This window comes from Acinonyx jubatus, chromosome C1 (assembly GCF_027475565.1).
Source record: "Acinonyx jubatus isolate Ajub_Pintada_27869175 chromosome C1, VMU_Ajub_asm_v1.0, whole genome shotgun sequence".
Classification (NCBI taxonomy): domain Eukaryota; kingdom Metazoa; phylum Chordata; class Mammalia; order Carnivora; family Felidae; genus Acinonyx; species Acinonyx jubatus.
In genome coordinates this window covers 147,842,522-147,855,829 of record NC_069381.1, presented here as the reverse complement: position 1 = coordinate 147,855,829, position 13,308 = coordinate 147,842,522, and the positions used below count along the sequence as shown (strand labels likewise).

Genomic DNA, 13,308 nt, shown 5'->3' with positions numbered 1-13,308 from the left:
TTGTTGAGGATTTTTGCATCCGTGTTCATCAGAGATATTGGCCTGTAGTTCTCTTTTTGGTGGCGTCTTTATCTGGTTTTTGTATCAGGGTAATGCTGGCCTCATGGAATGAATTTGGGAGTTTTCCTTCCTCCGCAATTTTTTGTAACAGTTGGAGAAGAATAGGTGTTAACTTTTCTCTAAACGTTTGGTAGAATTCACCCAGATTTGGGGGGTTTTCAGCGGGGCTCACAGTGCCAGTAAGGTCTGAGCTGGTCCACTGCAGGGGGGGACTTGCAGGAGCCTGGGATGCCTCCCGCTGAGGCCTGCCAACATTGAGGGGGCAGAGCCACAGAACTGCCTGAAGGCGGGGCGCTCTGTTAGCAAGCTAGATGGAGAGTGTTTTGCTGTGCTGGTTCCCACAGGTGTCCATATAGCTAGGCTGAGGGGTGGGGGAAGGAAGTGGCACCTGCCAGCTCTTTGGTTTGGAGAGGTCTCCCAGAGATCCCTGCCTCTCCAACCCAGGGTCGGAGATTAGTAAATAAATCTCCTTCCCATATAGCCCACGCGATTTTTAAACCGCTGTTTGTGTGCTGTATCTTAGTGAAGCTGCCTGTTGTGCTGGCCCTTTAAGGGTAGGTATTAGGCATTCATTTTACAGATGAGAAAGTTCAGAATAGGAGAAATTATGTGACTGGTATAAATTAAATAGCATACTGTGGTTGCAGTCAATTATTGAGCATCGATTTAAAATTTCAAAGCCACATTTTATCACATCTCTGATAAAATGATAGCTAGGAAGGTATACACCAAGATTTTGACTCCATTTCTGATTTGGTAGCACCTTTTAATACATTGCAGGTTACCTCAGGTAGACAGACATCAGTTTGTTGCTGCTATGTATGTAAAATTGATTCTTGAGAGATCCTTTTGAATTTGTTCACTTTTGCCACTATGGAGTATAGTTATCACCTAAGTCCTTTTGGTGACAAAGGAGCTGAATGAGAGGGCACAACAATGAAAATAATCTTCACTAGTGGAAAACAAAAGTGTAAGTAAGAGCTATGTCTTTTTTTCTTTTTTCTTTTTTGTCCCCCTCTGGTAGCAGAGCCAGAGAGCCCCTTAGGAGTATTGATTTAGGAATAGTTGTGCACACAGGAGTCAAGAGACTAGACATCAGAACAAGGATCAGAGTAAGAGTAACCTTACCCCAAATTATTATTATCTCGCAAGGCACCATGCCATGCAGTCTCTCTGACAAAGCCAGGTTGGTATACAAAACTGAGCTTACCTTCTCTTGATAAATGCAGATCTGGCAGTCTCAAAATGTGAAATTATGTTATTTTTCTGGCATTTCTGGATTAAGAAATAATCTGTTTCATTTGAAAATAACTCCTCAGAACAGATTCAAGATCAGACCATGAATCAGTGGGGAAAACAAATAAGAGGAGCACCTGGGTGGCTCGGTTGGTTGAGAGACCGACTTCATTTCAGGTCATGATCCCATGGTTCGTGAGTTCGAGCCCCACGTCTGGCTCTGTGCTGACACCTCAGAGCCTGTAGCCTGCTTCGGATTCTGTGTCTCCCTCTCTCTCTGCCCCTCCCCTGCTCACACTCTGTCTCTCTCTCTCTCTCAAAATTAAAACTAAAAAAATTAATAAAAAAAATAAACTTTAAAAAATAATAAACTTAAAAATGTTTTTAAAAAAGAAATAAATTTAGAAGCTTGAAGACCTTGACCTCTTGCATCTGCAGTCTTGGGCACTGCCACATCTTCCTTCTCTACACATGTAGTCATTATGGTCTGGACTTTGTTTACTCAATAATTACATTCACTTGCTTTCCTAAGTGACAGCAGTACCTTATTATGCTATTTATCGCCATGTATACAAAGTTCATTTTTCAGTTAATGGATTTTTTTCAATCCTTAAAATGAAATTGTGATTGTGTTTGTGTCACATGTTTCTTGAGCAATTCAATACCAACTCACGCCATGCATGGGGTGTCATGGGGTGACTGTGCAGTTGTATGAAAGTATTGGTCATGACAATTCCACATGGAAGTTCCAAAAGATGAAAGTCTGAAAGCCACAAGATGTCATCAGTATAAGTAGTTACAATTACCTGCAAGGGTAAAGATTAAATCTATTTTTGACCACCATATCTGTACTTTCTGGATTGCCTTTTCTGTAATTTGTGATCTGATTTCTTGACAAATTAGACACATAAACAGGAAATGATTCTACTGAAAAACAGTGGTAATGTATTTGCCCAAAACTGTCTGAGATTGTTTAAAATGTAAGATGTCTCTCTATGAGGAACACATGGTTGTGGTAGTGGGCTAGGATTCCCATGAAATGATTAATCTACTAAGGAAGCTAAGACATTTGGTAAATACGGGGGTTTCAATGTTAAGAGTAAGGAGAGGTGGCAAGTCGCCAAGGAGAGATGGAACAGGTTCATAGAGATGTTTGTTGCACGCATCTTGATTTGTGGCAAACTCATTTGCCTCAGGAAATCTCTGACAGTGGGGGAGGGAATGGAGTAGACTCTGAAGCCACGTCCAGCACTGATTTAGACAAAGCCATAATCAAAATCCTGGCCATTTACGGTGCACCTAGCTGACACTCAAAATATCTTAAAGAAGGCAGAATATTAATTTCCCAAGCAAGGAAATAGAAAACTGCAATGTCTGAATGTTTTGATCTAAGCTCATATTGGAGCAGTAATGGCATTAAAATAGAATGGGTTTAATAATAAATCTTGGCAATATAACTGTGATCTACAGAGTAGTAAATTTTTCAAGTTCATTTGCTCTACCTCTTTTTCAGCAGTATACAAGTGTACTATGTATGCATATACAATGATGCCATTATATTGTGGCAGTAGTGGAAGAAATGGCTATGGCATGATTAATTGTAGAACAGAATTCCTTGACAGGAGTGCTGTCAAATATCAAAACACTTGCCAGGATTTTAAATTGAACAAGTTGAGGAATGTATATTGTTGTTGCTATAAGAGGAATCAACCCGCAATCTGAGTAAAAATTAACTCTTTATAGCGCTTTCCTCCTTATCTGCGCGGCATCAAAAAAAATGCCTACATGTAGACAGGCATTCAAGATTAATGACTGATAAAAAAAAATAAAGGAGCAGCGTTTGTAAGGCCCTTTGAAGTTTGCAAAGAGCTTTCATGTATATCATTTGTTTAATCCTCGTAACAACACTATGAGATTGATTGGGCAGGCCTTTCAATTCAATTTTCAGTGAAGCCTACTCTGGGTCAGGTTTTATGCCAGACACTTAAGATAAAAAGATAGATGAAATCCCTGTAGCCACGAAATTTAACAAATAAACAAATAAGGAAATAAGTCTCAGAGGTAGAGATGGTCTAGGAGGTTTTTACTTGAAACCCCCCAAATCTGTATCTTTGTGTTCAAAATCTTATGATTTTATTCTTTTATCACGTGCCTCTAAACATAATGGAGCCAAATTAGTCAAGAGAAACACATTTTTATTGAGAGCTGGTTTCCAAGGCACTCTAAATTTCATACAGTGAAACAAGCTTAGCAGAAAATTCACTTCAAAGATTACTTGCCTGTTAAAGCAAAGGTTTTAGACCACTAATTTTATTTCCTTTAGGATCATTGCTGAATAAACTTGCATAAAAACAGAGTGAACTCTTCAGCTTTGACATGTAAAGACTTTGGAAGACATCACTCCTAGCCTTACAATAAGAAAAATTAAATAAACTGAAAAAAGGAATGACTTTTCTTGAACCCATCAGAGATCTAAGTCACCCTGAAACTTGGAGAGGCAGGTGAATCCAGAAAGAGGGAGTCATGATTTACTTACCTGGAGCTGAAGCCACAGAACCATAAACTAGTAGAAACACTTAATGGTGTGGACCAACCAGACTTAAAACTCCTGGAATCCCAGTATTAGGATTGGAGGGAACCACACTTTCACGGGTTTTACCTCTAGGAAACCCAGCAGATTCTCTATGAAGATTAGAGAACAATCCCTTTGAGTTTGGGGCAAGGGGAAGGCAAATGTAACCACCTGGAAATATACCAAGGAGAAGTCACCGTATGTCATGTTGTTAATATTTAGCCTTGATATGGTGTGACGAGAGTGGCACTTCGCCCCTGTGCTTTTCCTCCACAAAACCCATAACCCCAGTCTAATCTTGAGAAAAACAAACACTAGATAGACCCCAATTGAGAGACATCTACAAAATACCTGACCAGTACTCCTCAAAACAAAGTCATCAAAACAAACAAAGCCTGAGAAACTGTCACAGTCGAAAGGAGCCTAAGGAATATGATGACTCACTGTAATGTGGCATCCTGGATGGGATGCTGGAACAGAAAAAATTACTAGGTAAATGCTAAGGAATCTGAATAAACTATAAACTATGGTTAATAGTGATGCATCAATATCGGTTTATTTTTTGGATAATAAGTACCTTACTAACTCTAGGAGAAATTAAGTGTGAGGTATATGGGACTTTTTGGGGTGGCTATATTTGCCACTTTTCTGATCATCTAAAACTGTTTTAAAACATGGAGGAATGATACAAACAAACAGAATGAACTGAGTTTTGAAATACCTTCTTAAGCTCCTTAAGAAATAGCTATGTCAGGAAATAGAGTTGGCTATGACCATAGTACAGTCTAGAAAAGCCTCCTGATTTCTGTTTTGGGTAAGACACATGGGGAGTTGTGAGGGAGAAAGTGGAACCCACTTAGTCAACTGGATTGATGAATTGCTCCTTCGTCTCCTGGAGTGACAGATTTTGAAGGAGAAAATGACTATTGGTAATAAAATTTCTCACAAAGGAAACCAACTTCTCTCAACTTATAGAATATGAACACCCGAAAGAAGTTCAAAGGCACTCAAGTTCAGTTCTCTCCCTTAACAGATGAATATATTGAGAAGCAGGAGGGGAACTCCATGTTGCATCCAGGATTCGAATTCAGTTTCCTTTGCCACTGATGCAAATTTCAAACATAATAGACCAATGGTGCAATGAACACTCTATACCCATCAATATTTAAAGATTACATTTTGTTGAAGGTGGCAGAATAGAGGGAAGAAATGACAGAGTAGGAGATCCTAAACTCACCTTATGCCATGGATACAACAGAAAACACCCATATCAGTGTAAAAAAAACCCCACAAAATGACCCAAAGTCTGGCAGAACAGGATCTCAACAGCTAAATGTAGAGAAGCCACCTTCAAGAGGGTAGGAAGGGCAATGACACAATCGGGAGCCAAATGGATCTATGGGACTGAACACCAGTCCACAGGAGGGAGGGAGGCTACAGACATGGACAGGGGAGAGAAACAGACACCAACACCAGGAACCCTAGGCAGTGGGACTAACACTGGGAAGATTAATCACCATAACAACTGGATTTGAAAAACACAGGGCCAACCTTCAGGAGTTCTTACAATCACTGGGGCTTAACACCTGAAACTTTAAAAATGTGCAGACTCAGCTATGGGAGAGCTGGAGGGTGAAAGGAAACCAAGTACCAACCCATAAAGAATCAGCACAACAGGCAGCTTCACTAAGATACAGGACATAAACAGCAGTTTAAAAATCGCGTGGGCTATATGGGAAGGAGATTTATTTACTAATCTCCGACCCTGGGTTGGAGAGGCAGGGATCTCTGGGAGACCTCTCCAAACCAAAGAGCTGGCAGGTGCCACTTCCTTCCCCCACCCCTCAGCCTAGCTATATGGACACCTGTGGGAACCAGCACAGCAAAACACTCTCCATCTAGCTTGCTAACAGAGCGCCCCGCCTTCAGGCAGTTCTGTGGCTCTGCCCCCTCAATGTTGGCAGGCCTCAGCGGGAGGCATCCCAGGCTCCTGCAAGTCCCCCCCTGCAGTGGACCAGCTCAGACCTTACTGGCACTGTGAGCCCCGCTGAAAACCCCCCAAATCTGGGTGAATTCTACCAAACGTTTAGAGAAAAGTTAACACCTATTCTTCTCCAACTGTTACAAAAAATTGCGGAGGAAGGAAAACTCCCAAATTCATTCCATGAGGCCAGCATTACCCTGATACAAAAACCAGATAAAGACGCCACCAAAAAGAGAACTACAGGCCAATATCTCTGATGAACACGGATGCAAAAATCCTCAACAAGGGATTTATTCCCAGGATGCAAGCGTGGTTCATTATTTGCAAATCAATCAACGTGATACATTGCATCAACGAGAGGAAGGATAAAAACCACACAATCATTTCAATAGATGCAGAAAATGCACTTGACAAAGTACCACATCCGTTCATGATGAAAACCCTGAGCAAAGCAGGTTTAGAGGGAACTTACCTCAACTTACCTGAAAATCCCACAGCGAGCCTCCTACTTAATGGGGAAAACTGAGAGCTTTTCCCCTAAGATCAGGAACAAGACGAAGATGTCCACTCTCACCACTTTTACTCAACATGGTACTGGAAGTCCTAGCCACAGCAATCAGACAAGAAAAAGAAATAAAGGGCACCCCAATTGGCAAGGAAGGAGCTCAACTATCACTATTTGAAGATGATATGATACTAGATATAGAAAACCCTAACAGCTCTACCAAACATGTACTTGAACTGATAAATGAATTCAGTAAGATCACTAGATACAAAGTCGATATACAGAACTCCATTGCATTTCTATACACTAATAAGGAAGTGGCCCAAAGAGGAGTTAAGAAAACAATGCCATTTACAATTGTGCCCAAAATAGTAAAATACCTAGGAATAAACGTAACCAAGGAGGCGAAAGACCTACACTCTGACGACTATAAAACCTCAGTGAAAGAAATTGAGGATGACACAAACAAATGGAAAGAGATCTCATGCTCACGGATTAGAAGAAGAAATGTTGTTAAAATGTCCATTCTGTACTACCCAAAGCAGTCTACAGGTTGAATGCAAACCCTATCAAAATAACCAAGAGCATTTTCCACAGAACTAGAGCACATAGTCCTAAACTTTGTATGGGACCACTAAAGACCCTGAATAGCCAAAGAAATCCTGGCAAAGAAGAACAAAACTGGAGGAATCACAATCCCTGATGTCAAGGTACACTACAAAGCTGAAGAAATCAAAACAGTATGGTACCGGCACAGAAGTAGACACATAGATCAATAGACCAGAATACAGAGGCCAGAAATAAACCCACAATTGTGTGGCCAATTAATCTTTAACAGAGGAAGCAAGAATATGCAATGGGAAAAAGACAGTCTCTTCAACAAACGGTGCTCGGAAACTTGGACAGCTAATGCAAAAGAATGAAACTGGGCCACTTTCTTACACCATACACAAAAATAATCTCAAATGGATTAAAGTCTTAGATGTCATACCTGAAACCATAAAAATTCTAGAAGAGAGCACAGGCAGTAATTCCTCTGACATTGGCCATAGCAACATTTTTCTAGATATGTCTCCTGAGGCAAGGGAAACAAAAGAAAAAGTGAACTACTGGGACTACATCAAAATTAAAAGCTTGTGCACAGCAAAGGAAACAATCTAAAAGACAGAAAGACGACCTGATGAATGGGAGAAGATATTTGCCAATGACATATCCATGAAAGGGTTAGTATCCAAAATATATAAAGAACTTATACAACTCAACCCCCCCCAAAAAAAACCCACCACAAATAGTCCAATTAAAAGTGGGCCAAAGACATGAACAGATATTTCTCTAAAGAAGACATACAGATGACCAACAGACACACAAAAAGATGCTCAACATCAGTCATCATCAGGGAAATGCAAATCAAAACCGCAGTGAGATATCACCTCACACCTGTCAGAATGTCTAAAATTTAAAAAACAACAACAACCAAAAAAAAACCCATGAGAAACAAGTGTTGGCGAGGACGTGGAGGAAAAGGAACCCTTGTGTACAATTGGTGGGACTGCAAACTGGTGTAGCCCCTGCGGAGAGCAGTATGGAGGTTCTCAAAAAATTAAAAATAGAATCACCGTGTGATCCAGTAACTCCACTTTTGGGAATTTACCCCAAGAATACAAAAACACGAATTCAAGAAGATGTATGCACCCCCCGTATTTGTCGCAGCGTCATTTACAGTAGTCAACTTATGGAAGCAGCCCAAGTGTCCACTGACAGGTGAATGGATCAGGAAGATGTGGTATCTGAATATAAAGCAATATTACTCAGCCATAAAAAAATGAAACCTTGCCACTTGCAACAATATGATGAATCCAGAGAGTATACTGCTAAGTGACGTAAGTCAGTGAAAGAAAGACAAATACTATATTCTTTCACCCAGAAAGAAAACAAACAAAGGGAAAAAGAGACAAAGCAGAAAACAGACTCTTAATGATAGAGAACAAGTTGATGATTATCAGAGGGGAGGGGGGAGGGGGGATGGGTGAAACAGGTGAAGGGGATGAAGAGTACACTTATCTTTTTATTTTTTATTTTTTATTTTTTTAATTTACACCCAACTTAGCACATAGTCAACAATGATTTCAGGAGTAGATTCCTTAGTGCCCCTTATCCATTTAGCCCATCCCCCCTCCCACAACCCCTCCAGTAACCTTCTGTTTGTTCTCCATTCTTAAGAGCAAGAGTACACTTATCTTGATGAGCATTGAGTAGTGTGTAGAACTGTAGAATCACTCTATTGCACACCTGAAACTAATGTCTTCTGTGATATATACCAGAATTTTTAAAAAATAGTAATTAAAGTAAACATTTTTTCATAATTGCTTCCTATATTTGCATACCATGTAAAGTAATTTTTATGCTTATAACACTTCATCTCTAAATATTTCAGTACATATTTCCTAAGTGTAAAGAGTTTTCTGCATATCTACAATATCATATTAATAATAATTAGAAATAATTTCTTAATATATTTAATAGCTGCCTCACTTTCTTATTTTTCCAGGTGTCTCCAAAATGTCTTTTATAAATTTGTTTTCCAAATCAAGATGCAATCAAGGTAGCTTATGCATTTGGTTTTATGGGTTTAATTCGTATAATTTCTTTCATCTGGAATGTTACCCAAACATTTCTTTTCTTGACTTTTTGTAAAATGCCCCACAATCTGGAGATACCTGATTATTTTCTCTTTGAGTCTTTTAATTTGTTTCTTTTCCACTATATTTTTTATAAAAAAAATTTTTGGGTGTGAAGGTTTAACTAGACTCACATAAAATTGTTTTGGTGAAAATGCTTTATACTTGATGCTGTGTCCTTACTGCATCATCAGAAAGCTCATCCTGTGAGACTCTTTCCCTCTGAATAATGGGACGTTTGATGACTGAGTTAAGGTGGTGACCTGAGGCTCTCCCCAGTGTTAGAAACATTGTATTTTCCCATGGTCTAGCAAGGAATGTGTGGGGTATTTCTTGGAACTAAGCGCATATCCTGTTTCTTAACAACCTGACACCTAATGGTTTTAACATCCAATGATATTCCTTACTTGAATCCATTATCCCACTGCAGTTGCAAAATAGTGATATTTCTAGTTTATCATTCCTTCTACATGTGTGTGCTGAGATTCTTCAGTACCTAAGAGCTTTTCTTAATCAACTGTGGGTGAATGACTGTTAATACTGCAAAAAAAAAAAAAAGGCCTGACAAAGGTTTAATTCCTTTTAGTTACTAAGTAAATTTTGAGTAATAAGTTGATATAAAATTATATCCAAAAACGGCAAAAGAATGAAAAAAATTCTCTCTCTTCTGTATTTCTTTTTTTTAAAATTTTAATGTTTATTTTTGAAAGAGAGAGAAAGAGTGCGAGAAGGGGAGAGGCAGAGAGAGAGAGAGAGAGAGAGAGAGAGAGAGAAACAGAATCTGAGGCAGGCTCCAGGCTCTGAGCTGTCAGCACCAAGCCTGGCGTGGGGCTCAAACTCACAAGCCGTGAGATCATGACCTGAGCTGAAGTTGGAGGCTTATCCAACTGAGCCACCCAGGCACCCCTCTCTTCTTTATTTCTCTATCTAGTTCTCAATCTCTCTGTTTTGGTGAGTCACTGGAGAGTCATAGGTTGTTATATGTTTTCATTCTTCTTTCTATGACTCCCCAGTGATCAAATTTGGTCAGTGGAAGTTTCTTCAAGTTGTCCTATTGTCATGTCCCCACTAGTATGTTAAAGCCTCCTCATTTTCTAGCAAAATATATCCCAGGATCATTTATATCTTGTCTCTGACCTCTTTCTCCATGGGCTTGGATACTTTTTGAGGGAAATGATATTTAGAAACTGAAGCCTGGACACTAAGGTGTGCTCATTTCTGGAGTCCTTTCAGTGAATAAACAGGAACTATATTTTATAAAAGGGCTTATTTGAAGGTGAGCTGAGAATACCTATGTAGGCTCAGAGCACAGTAGACAATGCATTGTGACATAGTATCATTATCATTTTCCAGATGAAAAAATGAGGCTCAGAGAAGATCATTTTCTTCAGCTTACATAGCTCATAAGTAACCAAGCTGGGTTTTGTACCTGTCTGTAATTCTAACGCTGTCTCTAAAGGAGCATTATATCATGTTTATGTCCATCCAGAGTCCTTACATATTTTGGAATTTTCCATATTTTGTTTCCCATTTCCCCAACTCTGGAGCAAGGTTATACTTTTTCGTTCTCCCTTTCAGCGAGGGTGAAGGTACTGCTAATTAAACGCATGCACTAAGATTTCCATTTGATGAATAGTGTGAATTTTCAGGTACTACACACAACCCATTTTGGTAAAGGTGGTAGAGAAGGCGTCTGGTTTTGGTGGCTTCAGGGGAAGAGTTACTGGCATCTACGGTCCAGTGTCCAGGGTACAAGCAGTATGATCCCTCAGTGGCAAAAAGAGTGGGATCTTTGTGAGAGCAACCCTGTAGCATAGCTTGGCCATCATGCCTGGTTGTTGCACTTCTGGAATTTCAATAAATTCAATTTCTGCTTAAACTAGCTATGGTGAGTTCTGTTTAAAACTAAAACCCTTGACTATGCACTATGCCACTTTCCCAAACAGTGTGCCATAGCTGGTGAAGATGAGCAACAGGTGTGTTATGAGTTTGCATTTTTTTTTCTGAAACAGCTCACATCTCATGATCCAAATGCCCCTACCCTAAGTGGGTTGCTCTCCTCATTCTGAACCCTGGTATCTTACCTTCATACTCAAATTAGATCTGACCTTGACCTTCCTTTAATAATATCAAGGAGAGTGATGCCAGAGGGACAGTACAACAAGAGAGGAGATTTCAGACACCATCAGGAAGTCACTGTTGCCCAGTGGTGGAGACAAAGATGCATTGATCCCAGATGAAGATGTTCCCATTTGAGCATTGTTGACCACTTGCAGCTACATACACTTTCTTAATCTTCCCAACCATTCTGTGAGGTGGTTTTTAAATAACCATTTTATGGCTAAACAGTTGAGAGTTCAGAGAGAATAAGTGACATACTGAAGGATAAATTACTTAGTCACTTATTTTATTTTACTTATTTTTATTTTTTTAATGTTTATATATTTTTGAGAGAGAGACAGACAGACAGAAAGAGACAGAGAACAAGCAAGGAAGGAGCAGAGAGAAAGACACAGAATCTGAAGTGGACCCTAGGCTCCAAGCTGACAGCACAGAGCCTGATGCGGGGCTCGAACTCACAAACCACAAGATCGTGACCTGAGCCGAAGTCAGATGCTTAACTGACTGAGCCACCCAAGTGCCCCGAACTTAGTCATTTATTTTAAATATGGATGTTGCATGATGTGGTTTGTTGTTGAGCAAATACCTTGGCAGCGATGAAGATAATGGAGATGCATCTAGTTATAAGGCTACTGCAAAGCTCCAGGGAAGAAGAGACTAACGCTAATAAGCTCCCAGCCTATAATTCTCTTATGGATTTAAATGTGTCTTTTAAAGAACTAAGGATTTCTGCTACACTGGCCTTCCAATTTCAGAAGACCATTAGTTACCGTACATTTTAGACATACCCCTATCTGTGCTGTAGTGATGTCCAACTAATGTTGCAGTGGGTGACTTCACAACCTCCTCTTCTGTTGGCAATAGGATCACATGTTTATCTCAGCCAACAGTTGGATAGCAGGAGCAATTTCCATTCATTCAACAAATCCTTATTAATGCCTACAATGTACCATGTGCTAGGAAAAGGGTGATAAAACAAGAACAGCCTCTGTCCTCAGAGACAGATAGACACAGACAGACAGAAACCTAAACACATGCACATAGGCAGAAAAGAAATGATAACATAGCACATTTTTGTCCCTGAAAATAAGTATCACGTTAGACATAAATTCCTAAGTCCCATTCTAAACTCACTGACGATGAATCTCTAGAGAGTTTTGAGAGCCTGAGTGTTTAATAAATGCCCCAGGTGAGTCTTATCACCAGGGAAGTTTATGTGCATTAGGTAAAGTGGAAGGTGCTGTGGGAACTCCTAGAAGGGGCATTCAGCAAGCTTGCTTGTTTATTTTTATTTATTTATTTACTTATTTATTTATTTATGAAGTATAATTAACATACAGTGTTATAATAATATACTATTATATTACTAATATATATACTACTATTATATTGCTATTATACCTTAAAAGGGAAGGAAATTCTGACACATTCAACGACATTGATGAATCTTGAAGATACTATGCTAAATGAAATAACCCAGTCAACAAAAGGACATGTGTTGTATGATTCCACTTATATGAAGATATGAAGTACCTGGAGCGGTGAAATTATATAGCTAGAAAATGGAATGGTGGTTGCCAAAGGCTGTGGGGAAGGGAGAACAGGGACTTAGTGTCTAATGGGGATAGAGTGTTAACTGGGGAAGATGAAAAAGTTCTGGAGATGGATCGTGTTGATGGTTGCACAACAATGTGAATGTACTTAATGTCATAGAACTGTGCCCTTAAAAATTGTCAAAATGGTAAATTTTATGTGATGTATATTTTACCTCAATAAAGAAGCATTAAAGTAATCACGAGGAAGAAATCAGAAATGTGTTGGACTTCCTGACACTTATTTTATATTGTGGTATTATTTTCACATATTTTCTTTATCCATTCTTCCATTGTTGGAATTTGGGTTGTTTCTAGCTCCCATATTATGAGTAATGCTGCTATGAAAATTAGTGTATAAATATCTTTTCAAGCACCTGCTTTCAATAGTTTTGGGTATATACCCAGAGGTGGAATTGCTGGATACTATGATAATTCTATGTTCAATTTTTTGAGAAACCACCATACCATTTCCATAGCAGCTACACCATTTTACATTCCCACAAGTAATGCGCAAGAGGTCAAATTTCTCTACATCTTTATTACACTTGTTATTTCTG

The 13,308-nt window shown here is 39.3% G+C and overlaps 1 long non-coding RNA gene across 1 annotated transcript in view; it reads left to right on the top strand.

The window, feature by feature from the left end:
* The window catches only part of LOC128314040 (uncharacterized), a 158,492-nt gene extending 145,480 nt beyond the window's left edge, over window positions 1-13,012 (top strand). The window contains exon 6 of the long non-coding RNA XR_008295383.1: window positions 12,566-13,012. This is a non-coding gene — a long non-coding RNA (uncharacterized LOC128314040). The remainder of the gene's footprint in view (window positions 1-12,565) is intronic.
* Window positions 13,013-13,308: the final 296 nt, after the last annotated feature.